Source organism: Ovis aries, chromosome X (assembly GCF_016772045.2).
Source record: "Ovis aries strain OAR_USU_Benz2616 breed Rambouillet chromosome X, ARS-UI_Ramb_v3.0, whole genome shotgun sequence".
NCBI lineage: Eukaryota > Metazoa > Chordata > Mammalia > Artiodactyla > Bovidae > Ovis > Ovis aries.
Genome location: NC_056080.1, coordinates 12175544 through 12190713, shown reverse-complemented (window position 1 = coordinate 12190713; position 15170 = coordinate 12175544). Strand labels below are relative to the sequence as shown.

The 15170-nt window shown below is 40.8% G+C and overlaps 1 long non-coding RNA gene across 1 annotated transcript in view; it reads right to left on the bottom strand.

Annotated features, from left to right (window-relative positions):
- Positions 1 to 564: 564 nt before the first annotated feature.
- Positions 565 to 15170, bottom strand: part of LOC105605360 (uncharacterized) — a 30526-nt gene continuing 15920 nt past the window's right edge. The window contains exon 2 of the long non-coding RNA XR_001025070.5: positions 565 to 6771. This is a non-coding gene — a long non-coding RNA (uncharacterized LOC105605360). The remainder of the gene's footprint in view (positions 6772 to 15170) is intronic.

The window sequence follows — 15170 nt, the reverse complement described above, 5'->3', positions numbered from 1 at the left end:
CCAGTGGACAGCAGCTATGTTACTGAGCTGAGGAGATGGAGGTCACAGTCTGAAGCTGCTAGAGTGACTGGAACTTGACAGGGGGAAAGTTTCAGAGAGACTTTGAGCCCCAAACTCTGCACAAAATTTCCCCTCAAGAGATTGGCTATCTCTAAGCTGTCTATGCACAAGGTGAAACTCTAGGAAACCCATCAGGAACTGAGGGAATTCCCTAGAGGCCCAGTGGTTAGGACTGAGTGTTTTCACTCCTGGGGCCCAGATTCAGTCCCCAGTTGGGGACTAAGATCCCACAAGCCACGAGGTATAGCCAAAAAAAATAAAAAGGAAAATAGCAATTGACAGGCTAACGAGGCAGGCAGAGGTGGCGGCAGCCACACAGGACTAGAAAGACAGAAGTAAGTGACAGCTGCAACTCCACCAAGGTAGAGGGGCCTTTAGAAATACCTCACCCTGGTAAACACTCCTAGGCTATGAGTGAGCACATGCAAATATGCTCTAGGATTAAGGGAAAAACTGAAATAGACCATCCCTCACAAAACCTAAAAACTGAGACTTCATAAGACCTGAGTGAGCCACTAGCATTTTATTTGCCTACCAACAGAAAAGTTCACCCTCTTTGGAAAAGGAGAATAACATTCAGAGCCTCTGTAGTTTGTTGCCCACAATATCCAGCATCCACCAAAATAATTACAGACCATGCTAAAAGTAAAAAAGCAGGAGGTATGACCAAAGTCCAAGAGAAATAAAATAAGCAATTTAAACAGAATGGCAGGTGATTTATCATATTAAAATCTTAAAATAATTAAGATTAATAGAATCTTAAAATAATTCATATGAAAAAGATGATTCAGCTGATGGGTTTAATATTAGTTTAGATACAATTGGACAGAGGATGACAAATGAGTTGTAGTTGTTTAGTGACTCAGTCGTGTCCGACTCTTTGCCACCCCAGGGACTGCAGCACACCAGGCTTTCCTGTCCATCACCAACTCCCAGAGCTTGCTCAAACTCATATCCATTGAGTCAGTGATGCCATCCAACCATTTCATCCTCTCTTGTCCCCTTCTCCTCCTGCCTTCTATTTTTCCCAGCATCAGTGTCTTTTCCAATGAGTTGGTTCTTTGCATCGGGTGGCCAAAGTATTAGAGTTTCAGCTTCAGCCTCAGTCCTTCCAATGAATATTCAGGGTTGATTTCCTCTAGGATGGACTGGTTTAATCTCCTTGCTGTCCAAGGGACTCTCAAAAGTCTTCTCCAACACCACAGTTCAAAAGCATCAATTCTTCAGTGCTCAGCCTTCTTTATGATCCAAGCCTCACATCCTTAGATGACTACTGGAAAAACCATAGGTTTGAATATACAGACAAATGAGTATATAAATTGATGTACAGAATATTAAAAAATAGAAAATACAGAAAGGAGCTTAATAGCCATGTAGAACATAGAAAATAGGCCTACTGCAGGTGTAGCTATATTCCTAGAAAGAAAAGAAATAAAGAGAATGGAATACAACCAATGTTCTAAGCAAAGTGGTAACAGCTAAGAATTTTTCCAGTACTGATTAAACCAATGAAAGATGCCAACCCACAGAGTCAAGAAGCTCAGTGAACTCCAAACTGAATAAATACCAAAAACACACATAGGCGTATTTTAGTTTAACTGTTGAAATGGAGGCTTCATGGTGTATTTTCAATCTCTGGTTGGGACAAACATCTCCCTCAAGGGAAAAGAGGAGAGCTCATACAATGTTTGCGTATCCGATGAGAATATTTCCTTAGAACAAGAAGGTTACTTTTATATGTGAGAGAGAAGTAGGGCAGGGGGAGGATGACTGAAGAAGTGAAGTACTCCAAAAAGGTAGAAGAGGATGGGATCCAGAGCTCAAGTGGAAGGGGTGGAGGGAAGAAAACCATTGCAACCCAGCGGTAGGGCCTATGCATTTGTGTGTGTGTGTGTGTGTGTGTGTGTGTGTGTGTGTGTGTGTGTGTGTGTGTGTGTGTGTGGAATGGGCTTGCAAAAAATGGAGTCATTCTGTACATCTTGTTTTGTATCCTACTTTTTTAACTTTATGCAGGACTTTTTAACTTTATCAAGGACTGTGTGAAGTGTTAGTTGCTCAGTCATGTCTGACTTTTTGTGACCCTGTGGACTACAGCCCGCCAGGCTCCTCTGTCCACGGGATTCTCTAGGCAAAAATACTGGAGTGGGTTGCCACTCCCTTCTCCAGAGGATCTTCTTGACCCAGGAATCAAACCTAGATCTCCTGCATTGTAGGTGGACTTTTTACCATCTGACCCATCAGAGAAGCCCACATAAATGCTATCAGGACCTCTAGTCCTTAAGCACTTCAATGCCTATAACCCAGCTTCCCGCATCATCTCCTGTATCTCCTTTCCCAGAAGGCTTTCTGTGTCATTGTAGTTGCTCTGACCACCCACTGGCAGACTAGAAGTGCCAGGGAATTAATCCCTCCTGGGAGCAGCTCTCAACAAATGACTGAAGGGAGGTGGTAAGTAAAAATACCTCAGGTCCCTTGCCCCTGAGCTGAGGTAACTCTGAGATCTGGTTTTACATTGGCTCCCCAAATCTCATCACTTTCCCATTCTTTACTACAGTTTCCTTCAACTCCCCACCCCCCGCCGCCCCGCCAAATAAACTACTTGCATCTGAATTCTTGTCTCAAGAGTCTTCTAAGGGAATCCAATCTAAGACATCTTTAGTGAATACCCATAAATTGGAAAACTGCCAGATTGTAATTGGCACTATATGTGTTTGCTATCATTATTACTATAATTATTGTTACTACTATCTCCATTTTTAACGGTTGGTAACCTCACCATTAATAGTTGTCCTAAAATGCCTCCTACCTTGTTTTCCTAAGGAATCGTTTCATTCACCAAGAAACTGAACTTGCCCCATCATTTCCATTTCCTAGGCTACAGCAGGCCTTTGCCCTAGCAAAATGCTTAGAAATTGAATCGCCTGTATCTGAATTACATTTTTTTGTTGTTGTAATCATTCTCCAAAGCCTTCACACTCTTCTCTCTCATTCACATATAAGGCATGCATTATTAATTAAATGACAACGTTATTATAGCCAGTAATTGAATTACCCCATAGCTCCTGCCTGCAGTAATTAACATCTATCAAAATAAAAGAGGAGGAGTTGTGTTGCCCTTATTACAAATGGTTTGGCTTCATGGGGCTTTGACCAAATTAGATAGAATCAAACTAACAGGTGATTGAATTAAGTGAAAGCCATCATCCTTGCATTGCCCTTATTTGTTTCCAGACATGAACGAATATCAAGAGTCAGCTTTAGAGTCCACTAATTTTTCCCTAAGAAACTTCTTCTTTTTAAGTGCAAACCCAGGAACAGGACTATGCTTTTAAACTGACAAATGGTGTTCTCATCAGACTATATTTAGGAGCTGTTCTACACCCAAGAAACTACTTAGAGATAAGTTAAGAATAACCAATTAAATCGAAAAATGATTCTGCAGCCACAGTACCGATTATGGGCATAACCAAGGAGCAGTTTGTATGCAAGAATACTTGTAATATCAGAATGGTGTCAGAGCCGGTCAATAGCTATCAATTTTGATTAGCGTAAAGCAAAACAGTAACACGAGGAAGTGCTGAGCAGGCCAAAATCTGAATCAAACGGAAGTTCTCTCATGAATAGGCAAACAGATGGTCTTCCAAACAAAGATGCGATTGTATATAGAAAAATCAGTTTAAAAAAAAATACAGACCACCCCCAAAATGAAAGAACTTTTCACCAAACCACATCCCTATCAGTATTCAGAGCCCCATGAACCACAAAAATGTAATGAACTCTGTATTTGTAACAATATGCATGACAGCTGTAGACTTCAGCAGAAACAGACTACTTTCCTTCTCTACCTGAATTCACAATGATGAAACCTGCCTTAACTGGAACCTTCCTCTCTTTAGACACTGTTTCCTCACTCCAGTGCACAATCACGCATGCCACTGTAGCCATCGCTCACCGGTGAGCTAATGGCAGCTTAGCCGAACTTGTTCTAGCCTAGACTGCCTGGGATAGTTTAGGCTGTTGTGCTAGAAGAATGAGGACTAGTCCTATTTCCTCTCAAAAGTGTCCTGATTTGGAAGATAAATTAGGGGTCCTGTGGTGTCCACATCAAAGGATTCCAACATATATTTTCATTCTCTTCTGATATGACATAATAAAGAGTTCCAAACCTCAGTTAGCATTCCTGAACATTTCCGAATTTCCTTTCGGATGCTCGCTATCTCAGATGCTAGAGCATGGTAGGCTTATGGAATAGATTCAGGGGAGAAGAAATGAATCAGGGAATGAAAGAATATCTCCTGGTCCTCATACAAATTTGAGATAATTTTACAAGTTTCTTGATGAGGTATTCCTTCCCTTAATATGTAAATGATGGTCTACTAGATTGAAGGCAGGGATAAGTAGTATGCCTTTATTCTGAACTCTCAGGTGGCTCAGTGGTAAAGAAACCGCCTGCCGATGCAGGAGAAGTAAGAGATGCAGTTTCAATCCCTGGATCAGGAATATCCCCTGGAGGAGGGCATGGCAACCCACTCCAGTATTCTTGCCTGGAGAATCTCATGGACAGATGAGCCTGACGGGCTCCAGTCCATGTAGTCACAAAGAGTCAGACACAACTGAAGCGACTTAGTATGCAAAAGCATTATTATGAAGCCAAGGAGCTTCCATGCTTAAAATTTCTTCAATAATAAAAGGGAGTTGTCGTTAAAGAAAAGTGAGTTTCACATGTACAAACAGCTCTTTAATTTCATCATAAATAATTTGAAAATCAAACTTAGTGACAACCTAGAGGGGTGGATAGGGTGGGCCGTGGGAGGGAGATTCAAGAGGGGGATGACGTATGTGTCCTTATGGCTGATTCACGTTGTTGTATGGCAGAAACCAACACAAACTTGTAAAGCAATTATCCTCCAATTAAAATAAAAATAAAGCTGCATAAATATCAAATAAGATCAGGTGGATGTAAGAACATTCTAGAAGTCAATAACCTCACTTTTTCCTCAGCGTAACAGTATTCTATCTGGCATTTATCTGTCTCAACAGGATCTTCTAAGCAATCATCCATCAAGATGATAAAGTATGGAAAGAGGCTGGCTACAAGAAGTAGTGGGCTCTTTGTACCTTGAGGCATACCAGAAGAAAATAAATAACCACCTCTCCTGAGTGCTATGGACATTCATCTTCTGAACCAGCTGATTTTTCAAGTTACTTTCCAGCCATACAAACTCTATGATTTGTTGGAACTTTGAAATCTTCTGTAGGCAATAGGCTAATACAAATGATATAGCATTAAGTACATTCAAGGAAAATGCGACCTTGCATAGACAAAAATTGGCAAATGTCCAAATTAGAAAAATTAAGCTCATGACCTTAAACAATAAAATAATTTATTTCTAAAAAATAAATTATAGTTACTCACTGGAGAAAACTTGGAAGACACAGATACAACAAATAAGAAAAATCACTCACTTCCAACATGGTTAACATTTTGGTTTATGTCTTATGTACAACTGGATGACTAATGTATACACCCATGTGACTTCCAACAGAATCCAGAAGTAGAACATTTGCACTTCCCCCCAGAAGCCTCCTTGTGGCTCCTTCTAATCAGTCCCACCCTCCATAGGCAAACACTGACCTGACTGCAATAACTGTAGAATAGTTTTGCCTGCAAACTGCATAGAAATGGAATCCCACAACAAAATGCTCTTGAGATTCATTCACATTGCTGCACAGATAAGCAGTTAACTTTTTAAAAATTGCTCAGCCATTTCCCACCATATATATACAGAGTGGCATTCCGTTGTATACCCCATTTTGTTTTGTCTATTTCATATTGATAGCCAAGGGTAGGTAGAGTGTAGACTTGGCTGCAGAGGAGAGAACTGGAAAGTTCTCAAACCAGCCACAGAGATGAAAGCTATAGTCCTCACTCACTTTCCTCATAAAGGTTTTGGCAGGAAAAGAGATCAACCAGACTTGCAAAGAAGCCATTTCCAGAACTGATTATAAAATTCAAGCATATCCGAGTGGCACAAAGGATGATGCTCTGAGGCACCAGCAAGATTCCCTGTAAGGACTGAAGCACTCATTTCACCAACTGCCAGAAGTCCTAGTGGCTGATGACCCTCTTCTGAAGAATGCTGACCTACCAAGGTTCTAGTCCCTCCCTGGAAGAAGCCAGCAGCCAGTGAGTGGTCAGAATGAGGTACAAAAGCCAGGCCTCCTTTACCTCAAGGCAGGGTAGTTCTAAAGGGCTCTCTCTCCATTGCAAGATTCCCTGACTGGTCGATTGAAGCAAACTTTTCCCTCTGCTTATTCACTCTTCTTTCAGCACTCACGGGTCTTGCTCCTTTGAGCTCTCTCCCATCAAGCTTCTGCAAGCACATGTCACAGTCTCAGAACCGCTTCCTTGTGGAATCTGAATCACAACGAGCAAGTTTTCAAGTGAGGTAAAGTCTTCCAATTTTGTTCTTCTTTTTCAAGATTGTTTTTATAATTCTAGGTCTGTTGCATTAACATGTACCTTTTAGAATGGGGTTATCTATTTCTACCAAAAAGCCTTCTGGCATTTGGATTGGGATGGTGTGGAGTCTGTGGATCAGTTTGGGGCTGAGGCTAATCTTTTTCCCATATGGATATCCAGCTGTTCCAGGAATTTTTTGAAAAGATTATCCTTGCCTTCATTGAATTACCTTGACATGATCATGTCATCTGCAAATAAAAACAATACAATGTTAGATGTAAACTATTATATAGAGAATGGATAAACAACAAGGACCTACTGTATAGCACAGCAAACTATATCCAATACCCTGTGATAAACTATAGTGGAAAAAATATGAAAAAGAATATATGTGTGTATATATGTGTGTGTGTGTATCTGTGTCTGTGTCTGTGTATAAGAGAGTCACTTTGCTGTATGGCAGAAGTTAACACATATTATAGATCAACTATACTTCAGTAAAATAATTTTTTAAAAAATACAATGTGGAATAGAAGTTGTGAGAGCAGATATACTTGCCTTCTTTCCAGTTTTTGGAAGAAGCATTTGCTCTTTCATCAGTGAATATGTTAGCTGTAGGTTCCCCTACCATGACCACCAAGTTGAAATACCATTTTTATTGAATACCTAATTCCCCTATATTCATGGGCCTGTTTCCAATGATCTGTCTTTTCCCACAATAGCATCACCATGTTTTCATCACTATAGTTTTATTGATCATTTTTATATCAGGTAGATCAAGTTTTTCTTTTTTTATTATTTTCTTGGTTATTCTCCACCCGTTTATTCTTCTAGATAACTTTTGAAGTGAAGTGAAGTGAAGTGAAGTCGCTCAGTCGTGTCTGACTCTTTGTGATCCCATAGACTGTAGCCTACCAGGCTCCTCAGTCCATGGGATTTTCCAGGCAAGAATGCTGGAATGGGTTGCCATTTCCTTCTCCAGGGGATCTTTCCGACCCAGGGATCGAACCCGGGTCTCCCACATTGTAGGCAGACGCTTTACTGTCTGAGCTTAGAATACTATTTATTTGTGCAATTTTTGTTGTTCCTGTTTTTTATTTCTTGCTGTATTAGTCAAATGTTTTATTATTCCATTTTAATTCCTCTTTGACTTTTTATCTATAATTTTATTATTTTTATAGTTATTCTAAGCATTATTATATGCATCCTGAACTTATTAAAAACTATGTAGATTTAACATTATACCACTACACATAAAATATAAGACTTTGTAACACTTGAATTCTATTAACCCATTATTGTTTTCATATATATTATTAATGCCACAGAAAAATATCACTTTTGCTTTATAAAGTAAGTTGTATTTTAAAGAAATTAAAATTAAAAACAAAAAGAGCCTTTGCATTTATGCAAATATTGATCGTTTCCAGTTTTCTTTATTCTTTTGTATTTGAGGTAGCCTTTAATGACAGTGACACTCAAAACTCAGCCTCTGTGCACTGGCCCCAAATCAAATCTTGAAGACAGAGTTTTGGGAGAAGTAGGGAAGAATAGCTTTATTGCTTTACCAGGAAAAGGGGGACACAGTGGACTCCTGCCCTGGAAAACTGTATGTCCCAACCCAGGAGGATTTGATGAAGAGCTTTTATAGTAATTGTTCAGGAATGCGATTGGTAAGATTAGGGTATGTGCAGGGCCTTCCTTAATCTGGTCTTCCATAATCTGGTGGGCTCTCGATAAGATTCTTTGGTTCCTTTTATCTGGCCTCACGTGGTCTTCTCTGAAATGAAGAATGCTACATCTTGCATTTGCTGGGAGTTTTCAGTCTGCGAGGGTTTCTCAGGTGGCCCTAGTGGTAAGGAACCTGCCTGCCAAGGCAGAATGCAGAAAATGTAAGAGACGCAGCTTCGATCCTTGCGTCGGGAAGATCCCCTGGAGAAGGACATGGCAACCCACTCCAGTATTGTTGCCTGGAGAATCCCATGGACAGAGGAGCCTGGTGGGCTGCAGTCCATGGGGTCGCAGAGTCGGACACGACTGAGTGACTGAGCACATAGCACTTTAGCTTTACAGAAGAGCTCAAAGATACCCTCCTGTGTATACCAGGACTCTGCCTCAAGGCTTCTTGGCTGCTCCTCCCTTGTCTCTGCATCCCTTCCCTTCCCTGATTGACAATTGTTTGAATCTGCCCTTTGAAACTTGGAGAAGGTCTTGGAGGCTGGAGTCTGTTCCTTATTAATAAGGAATGGGGCACCCACTCCAGTGTTCTTGCCTGGAGAATCCCAGGGACAGTGGAGCCTGGTGGGCTGCCGACTATGGGGTCGCACAGAGTCGGACACGACTGAAGCGACTTAGCAGCAGCAGCAGCAGCAGCAGCAGCTCACAGAAAGGCTTCCGTGCCCAGGAGCCTCACAGGTCTTGTTCAGTTTCACATTACCCTTGGGCCTAAAGAAATTCCTTTTTAATTTCCTGCACTTCCTGCCTGGAGCATATTCCTTCATCATTTGTTCTTCTCAAAATATATTTTTAATTTTTCCCTTTTATTTTTAAAAAACACTTTCTCTGGATATAGATTTGTGTTTTTTTTTTTAACTGAATATAGAATTCTAGTTGAATTTTTTTTTCTTTAGGCTCTTTAAAAATGTCATCCCATGATCTCTAGGTAGCTCTTGTATCTGATGAGAAATCAGACATAATTCATATCATTGCTTTCTGATGTGTCTCCCTCCCCCAGGCTGCTTTTAGGATTTTCTCTTTACCTTTGGTTCTCCTCGTTTTGACTGTAATGTGCCTAGATGTAGTTTTCTGTGTAGTTTCCCTTCTTAATGTCCACTGAGCCTCTTAGATCTATAAAGCAATGGTTTTCACCATTGGGAACTTTTCAGCCATTATTTCTTCAGACATTTTTTTTTCCTGCTCCTTTCTCTCCAAACCTTCTCAGACACCAATTACACATATGTAAGATCACTTCATATTGGCCCACCCGTCATTGAAGGTGGCTCATTTTTTTTCAATCTTCTTTTCACCTTATTCTTCAATTTGGATACTTTCTATTGATTTCTCTTTAAAATACATTTATCCTTTATTCTGCCAATTCCAAGCTGCTGTTAAGCCCATCAGTGAATTTTTCACTTCTATTACTGTATTCTACAGTTTTAGAATTTCATTTGGTTCTTTAGGTTTTATTTCTCTGCTTTAGTTTCCCAGCTGCTCAATCATTATAATAATTTTTTATTGAAGTTCTTGGATGTGATTATAATAGCTCCTTCAAAGTTCCTGTCTGCAAATTTTCATCTGTTTCATCCACTGCTGCTTTTTCTGACCATAGGTCACACGTTTCTGCTTTTTTTCATATCTTATAATGTTTGTCATGTATTGGACATTGTAGATGACATGTGTTAGAGAATCTAGATTCTGTTATATCTGATGAAATAGTGTTGATTTTTGTCTTACCAGGTAGTTAAATTACTGACTGATAACCTAGAACTTCTGGAGGCTTGGTTTTACACTTTCATAGGAGTAGACCTGTTTTGATTAGTCCTTAGTCTTAGGATTAATTTCTTAGTCCTGTGACAGTTTTAACACCCTGGGAGCCACCTTTCTGGAGTTTCAGCAGAAATCCAATGTACTTGCCAAACCTATATACCTTGGCAGGACTCACACTCTAGACTGTCTCCCTGGTTATGAGCCGGAACTTAAATCTCTGACCACATTTTTGAGCTTTCCAGTTTTTGCCTTCCACCAGTATCCTTGGGTGCTCCCTCCTGATTCAGGAATCAGCCTAGGATGTCAGAGGAGATTGTACACACATTTGTATGAATATGAGAGATGCGGTTATAGGATTTAAGGAGAAATTACATGCAACCACCTCTGTGACTCCCTCCTTTCTAGAATTTTGCCACTCAAATTCCAGCCAGTCTTACATCTCCTAATTTGGTCTCCTGACAGCTCTAGCCAATATGAGGTCAGCTTTCTGTTTGAGTTTTAGCATAGACTAGAGATTGCCTTTCGAGGAAAATCTGTATAAACTTGGATCTTACCCAGTGCAGTTCCCTTGTTTCAAGAGTCAAACCCAATTTCTGTAGCCTTTTTGTCACTTTCTAGTATCCTCAAATAATTGCTTTGTTAATATTTTGTCAAATGTTTGCAGTTTATACATGTAGGAGGGTTAATCCAACCCAAGCTACTCTGTCATCAGTAAAACTGGAATGCCTCTAAATATACTGTTCGATAACTTGCTTTATTCACTTAACGATTTAGCTTGAACATTTTCATTTACAGTTAGAATTTTCTTCTACAATGTAGCTTTTCAGATTTAAGCATTTTTTTTTCCAAACGAACCTCACTGCATTTGTGTCTGAACCATGGGAGATGCTAAAATATATGACTTTAGTTTCCTCATAAGATTATGATGCCAGTCTGGTTTGAGGCGTCATGGAGATGGTAAGAAAATATTAGTAATCTTTTGTGGAAATCCAGAATTTCACAAGCTATTCTGCTGAGAGTTCAAATAACTTGTTGGTGATTTCTCTCTTCTGACTGATGAACCAATCTTAGGGATATTAAAAAACTGTGACTTGGGCTCTAAATGGAAACCTCCTCCAAAAAAAGTAAATGTTCCTTGCACCTCTCAGATATTTTCCATTTCTCATCATGTGCTCTCTTTCCCCACCAGTATTTTCCTCATGGGAGCTCTAGGAAAAGGTGTAAGGAAGAAAAAAATTGACACTAATGGCAACCCTTTACCACACATCAGAGCCCACTGTTACTTTATATTTCAGACATGCTCCATGATTTACAAACACCGTAAAACAGAAGAGCTTGACAGGATGCACTGTCTGTGGGGAACTCTTCATACCTAATACTGACTTATGAAATCCTATCATTCAGAGACAAAGTGGGGTGCTTCTCTTAATACAGTTTTAGCAGCTCTCAGCACTTAGAGCAGATAAAAGTTTCAAGCATTAGTTATCAGCTCTGACAAGATTTATTTTCAGGTTCTATTTTTTAAATTCCAAAGTTTTTTAGGCAATTCCATCTCCTGAAAAAGAAAATATCTCTGTACAGTTTATGCCTGTGTTTATTATTCACCACAGAGAGTAAACTGCTGAAATGAACACTGCTTTTCCTGGATTATTATTCTGCTGTTGGGCTTTTAGAAGTGGAGCTGTAGTGGTCTTTACTCAGGCCACCAGAGCCCTTGCCTTCAAAATCTAAGCATACCGGAAAATACAAGATTCCCCAGGCCTCAAATCATTAAATACTGAGCATCAGAATCTATAAGCATCCTGCCGTGGTACTCTGTCTCTTGGATAGAAATACTGGTTAAAAATTCAGGTAATAAATGTGATGAATTATGCCATCCTACTCATACTAAGCTGTTCCTAAAAGAAGTATATATTTTGAGGGACAAAAGGCATGTCTGTCTTTATTTTGATCAACACACTTTCAGTTAGCCACATATGAGCACATGAGTGCTAAGTTGTGTCCGACTCTTTGCGACTCCCTGGACTATAGCCTGCCAGGTTCCTTTGTCCGTGGGATTCTCCAGGCAAGAATACTGGAGTGGGTTGCCATGCCCTCCTCCAGGGAATCTTCCCGACCCAGGGATCGAACTCACATCTCTTATATCTCCTGCATTGGCTGGTGGGTTCTTTACCAGTAGCGCCACCTGGGGAGCTGAGGAATGGCTTGGATCAAACACATGACCACTTAGAGGTAAGACAGCTGAATTGAAGGTGAGGAGGTCATTTGGTTTGGTTTTGTTTATGGATGAATAAAACACTTTAATCTGAATCTTCAACTTTAAGTTATCCCTTTGTCCATGAGGAAAATCAGACATCTCTCTGCTGACCACTAAAGTGGCCTATACTCTGAATTTTCCACCTGCATTTCTTTTCCAGACCCTCCTCTGAGGCCTATGTTTTCATAGCCAAATCTTCCATCAGGGTATTTTCCCAAGTAAGAAGAGTTCTATCCCCAGGAGGAGTTCTGGCATCAGCTGACAAGAAATAGAGACAAGGGAACCAAGGCTTGAAGAAGTTTAGAAATTTGCCCCAAGTTAAGCAGGTAGTAAGTGACAGAATCAAGATTCATTCTCTAGGGGCTTCCCTGGTGGCTCAGTGGTAAAGGATCTGCCTGCCAATGCAGGAGACACAGGTCCGGTCTCTGGTCTTGGAAGATCCCGCATGCCACAGAGCCACTGAGCCCGTTGGCCACAACTACAACCGAGCCTGAGCTCTAGAGCCTGGGAGCCACAGCTGCTGAAGCCCGGGCGTCCTAGAGCCTGTGCTCTGCAACCAGAGCAGCCCACTCACTGCTGCTAGAGAATAGCCCCCACTCACCCCAACTGGAGACAAGCCTGTGCAGCAACCAAGACCCAGCACAGCCAAAAATAAAGAAGCAAATAAACTAAAATTTAAAAAAATGATTCATTCTCTAGAGTTGCACTGTTCCGTACAGAAGCCACTAGTCTCATGTTGCTACTTCAATTTAAATGGCACTTAATTAAAATTAAATAGAATTAAAATGTCAGTTCCTCACTCTCACTAGTCACATTTCAAGTACTCAAGAGCTCATGTGGCTGGTGGCTCTTGTACTGGACAGTCCAGATACAGAACAGTTCCATCGTCCCAGGAAGTTCTCTGGGACAGTGCTTCCTCAGATGCTATATATACTTCCCAGACTGCCATCTCTTGCACAGATGCCACCATTGGAGGTGGTCTCGGATCCATCTTTTGATGTTGGACTGCCATCTGCTGTGCCATTTAGAAATGAGAAGAAGCACAGTGCAGAGTTACAAGTATGGAGTCTTTGGGGAAAAAAAAATCAACCTCGTTTCTCGGTCAAGTGTGTGCAAGGCGCCTCTCACTCTGCACAGGTGCCCACCTTTAGGTAAGGAAATTGCCAGACCACACTCTCCAGTGTTTCTGCTGGCCCTGGAAGACTGTTGAGACTGCCTGTCCTCCTTAAACAAGTTTTTCTTCATAATTAAGGCACTGGCCACTTTATGAACCTTACAGGTCTTTTGGACTTCCCAGGTGGCACTAGTGGTAAAGAACCCGCCTGCCAATGCAGGAGACGTAAGAGACGTCAGTTCAGTCCCTGGGTCAGGAAGATCCCCTGCAGGAAGCCATATCAACTTACTCCGGTATTCTTGCCTGGAGAATCCCATGCACAGGGGAGCCTGGTGGGCTCCAGTCCAGGGAATTGCAAAGAGTCAGATACGACTGAAGCAACTTAGCATGCACGCAGGTCCTTTAAGAGCAGATGCGTTTCCTGCTCCTACTACCCCCTTAAAAGATCAGGCACAGCAGTCTGAGAGGAGGAGCTATTAATGGTGTCACATTGATTAAAACATGCCTACTCCCTCCCTCTGTGACAGTCCACACTGGATTCTCTCTGCTTTCTCTCAACTCTTTTGAATTCTCTGATTGTTACCCAAACTGCCACCATTTCTCTCTTTGTGTGTGTGTCTTAATCAAGAGGGTGACATAATCAGATATGCCTTTTTAATTTTTTTTCACTTTTTAAAATGGAAATACACTCAATTTACAGTATCATGTTAGTTACAGGTGTCCAGCATAGTGATTCCATATTTTTATAGATATACCCCATCATACATGATGACAAAACAATGGCTAGGATTCCCTGTGCTATACAATATATCCATGTTACTTATCTATTTTGTATGTCGTAGTTGATATCTCTTAACCTTCAACCCCTAACTTGTCCCTCCCTATCTTTTCATTTGAAGCTTTGGGAGCAGGAGGGATGATTCATTGGAATTGAGTACTTTTAAACCAGTGGTTTTCAACTCCCCAGGGCCATCACCTGGGAGCTTGGAAAAACCCCAATGCGCAGGCCTTCTAAAAAGGGAAATTGGAATACAGCTGGCATCTAGAGAATCCTCAGAGAATCCCTATGCCAGTGAACACTATTCCATTCAGAATACAACTTTTCTGCCTCAAGGTCAGTCTTTCTCTCTAGCACCCAACCTGTTTTGTGATTGAGTCCATTGTCCCAGCATCTTGCCTTACACACAGGAGGTACTCAGTGAATGTTTGAATGTGAGTGACTAATATATAGAAGGATTCCTGTATTCATAATCTGACATGCAAAGATATTTTTAAAGGTCTACTTTTGACAGTCAAAAAAAGTCCCTTTTCTAACAATCAAATTAGTTCAATGTCATATCTTTGCATTTAAAAAGTGGTAAAGTAGAACTTAGGGAAATTATTTAAGTTAGCAGAAGATGGACCCTGCAAGCTGTCTAATTAATGCTTTGGGAATTAATGTCATTTCAATTTTAAATAAATTATCTGAAGTAAGTGCAAGAGCCCACTGAAACCACCTTCCACATATTTGGATGGATTTTGCTCTCAAATGCATATAAATTAACCAGAAGAGGAATGAAAATAAAAACAAATGTTACTTTTTTTTCAAGGGGATTTCCTTGAAGAACCCCTAGCAGTTTCAGAGTTCGGGCGGGAGGGAGGGGGGGGCGGTCCCTGGTATTTATCAGAACTGCCTGTCCGTAATTTTTCTCAGGCTTAACCATGGAAGTTTCAGGAGCTCAGAACTGCTAATGATTCAAAGATGCTCATCCAGGGACCTTGTAGAAAGAGGCCATGGTTATTGCCAAGGA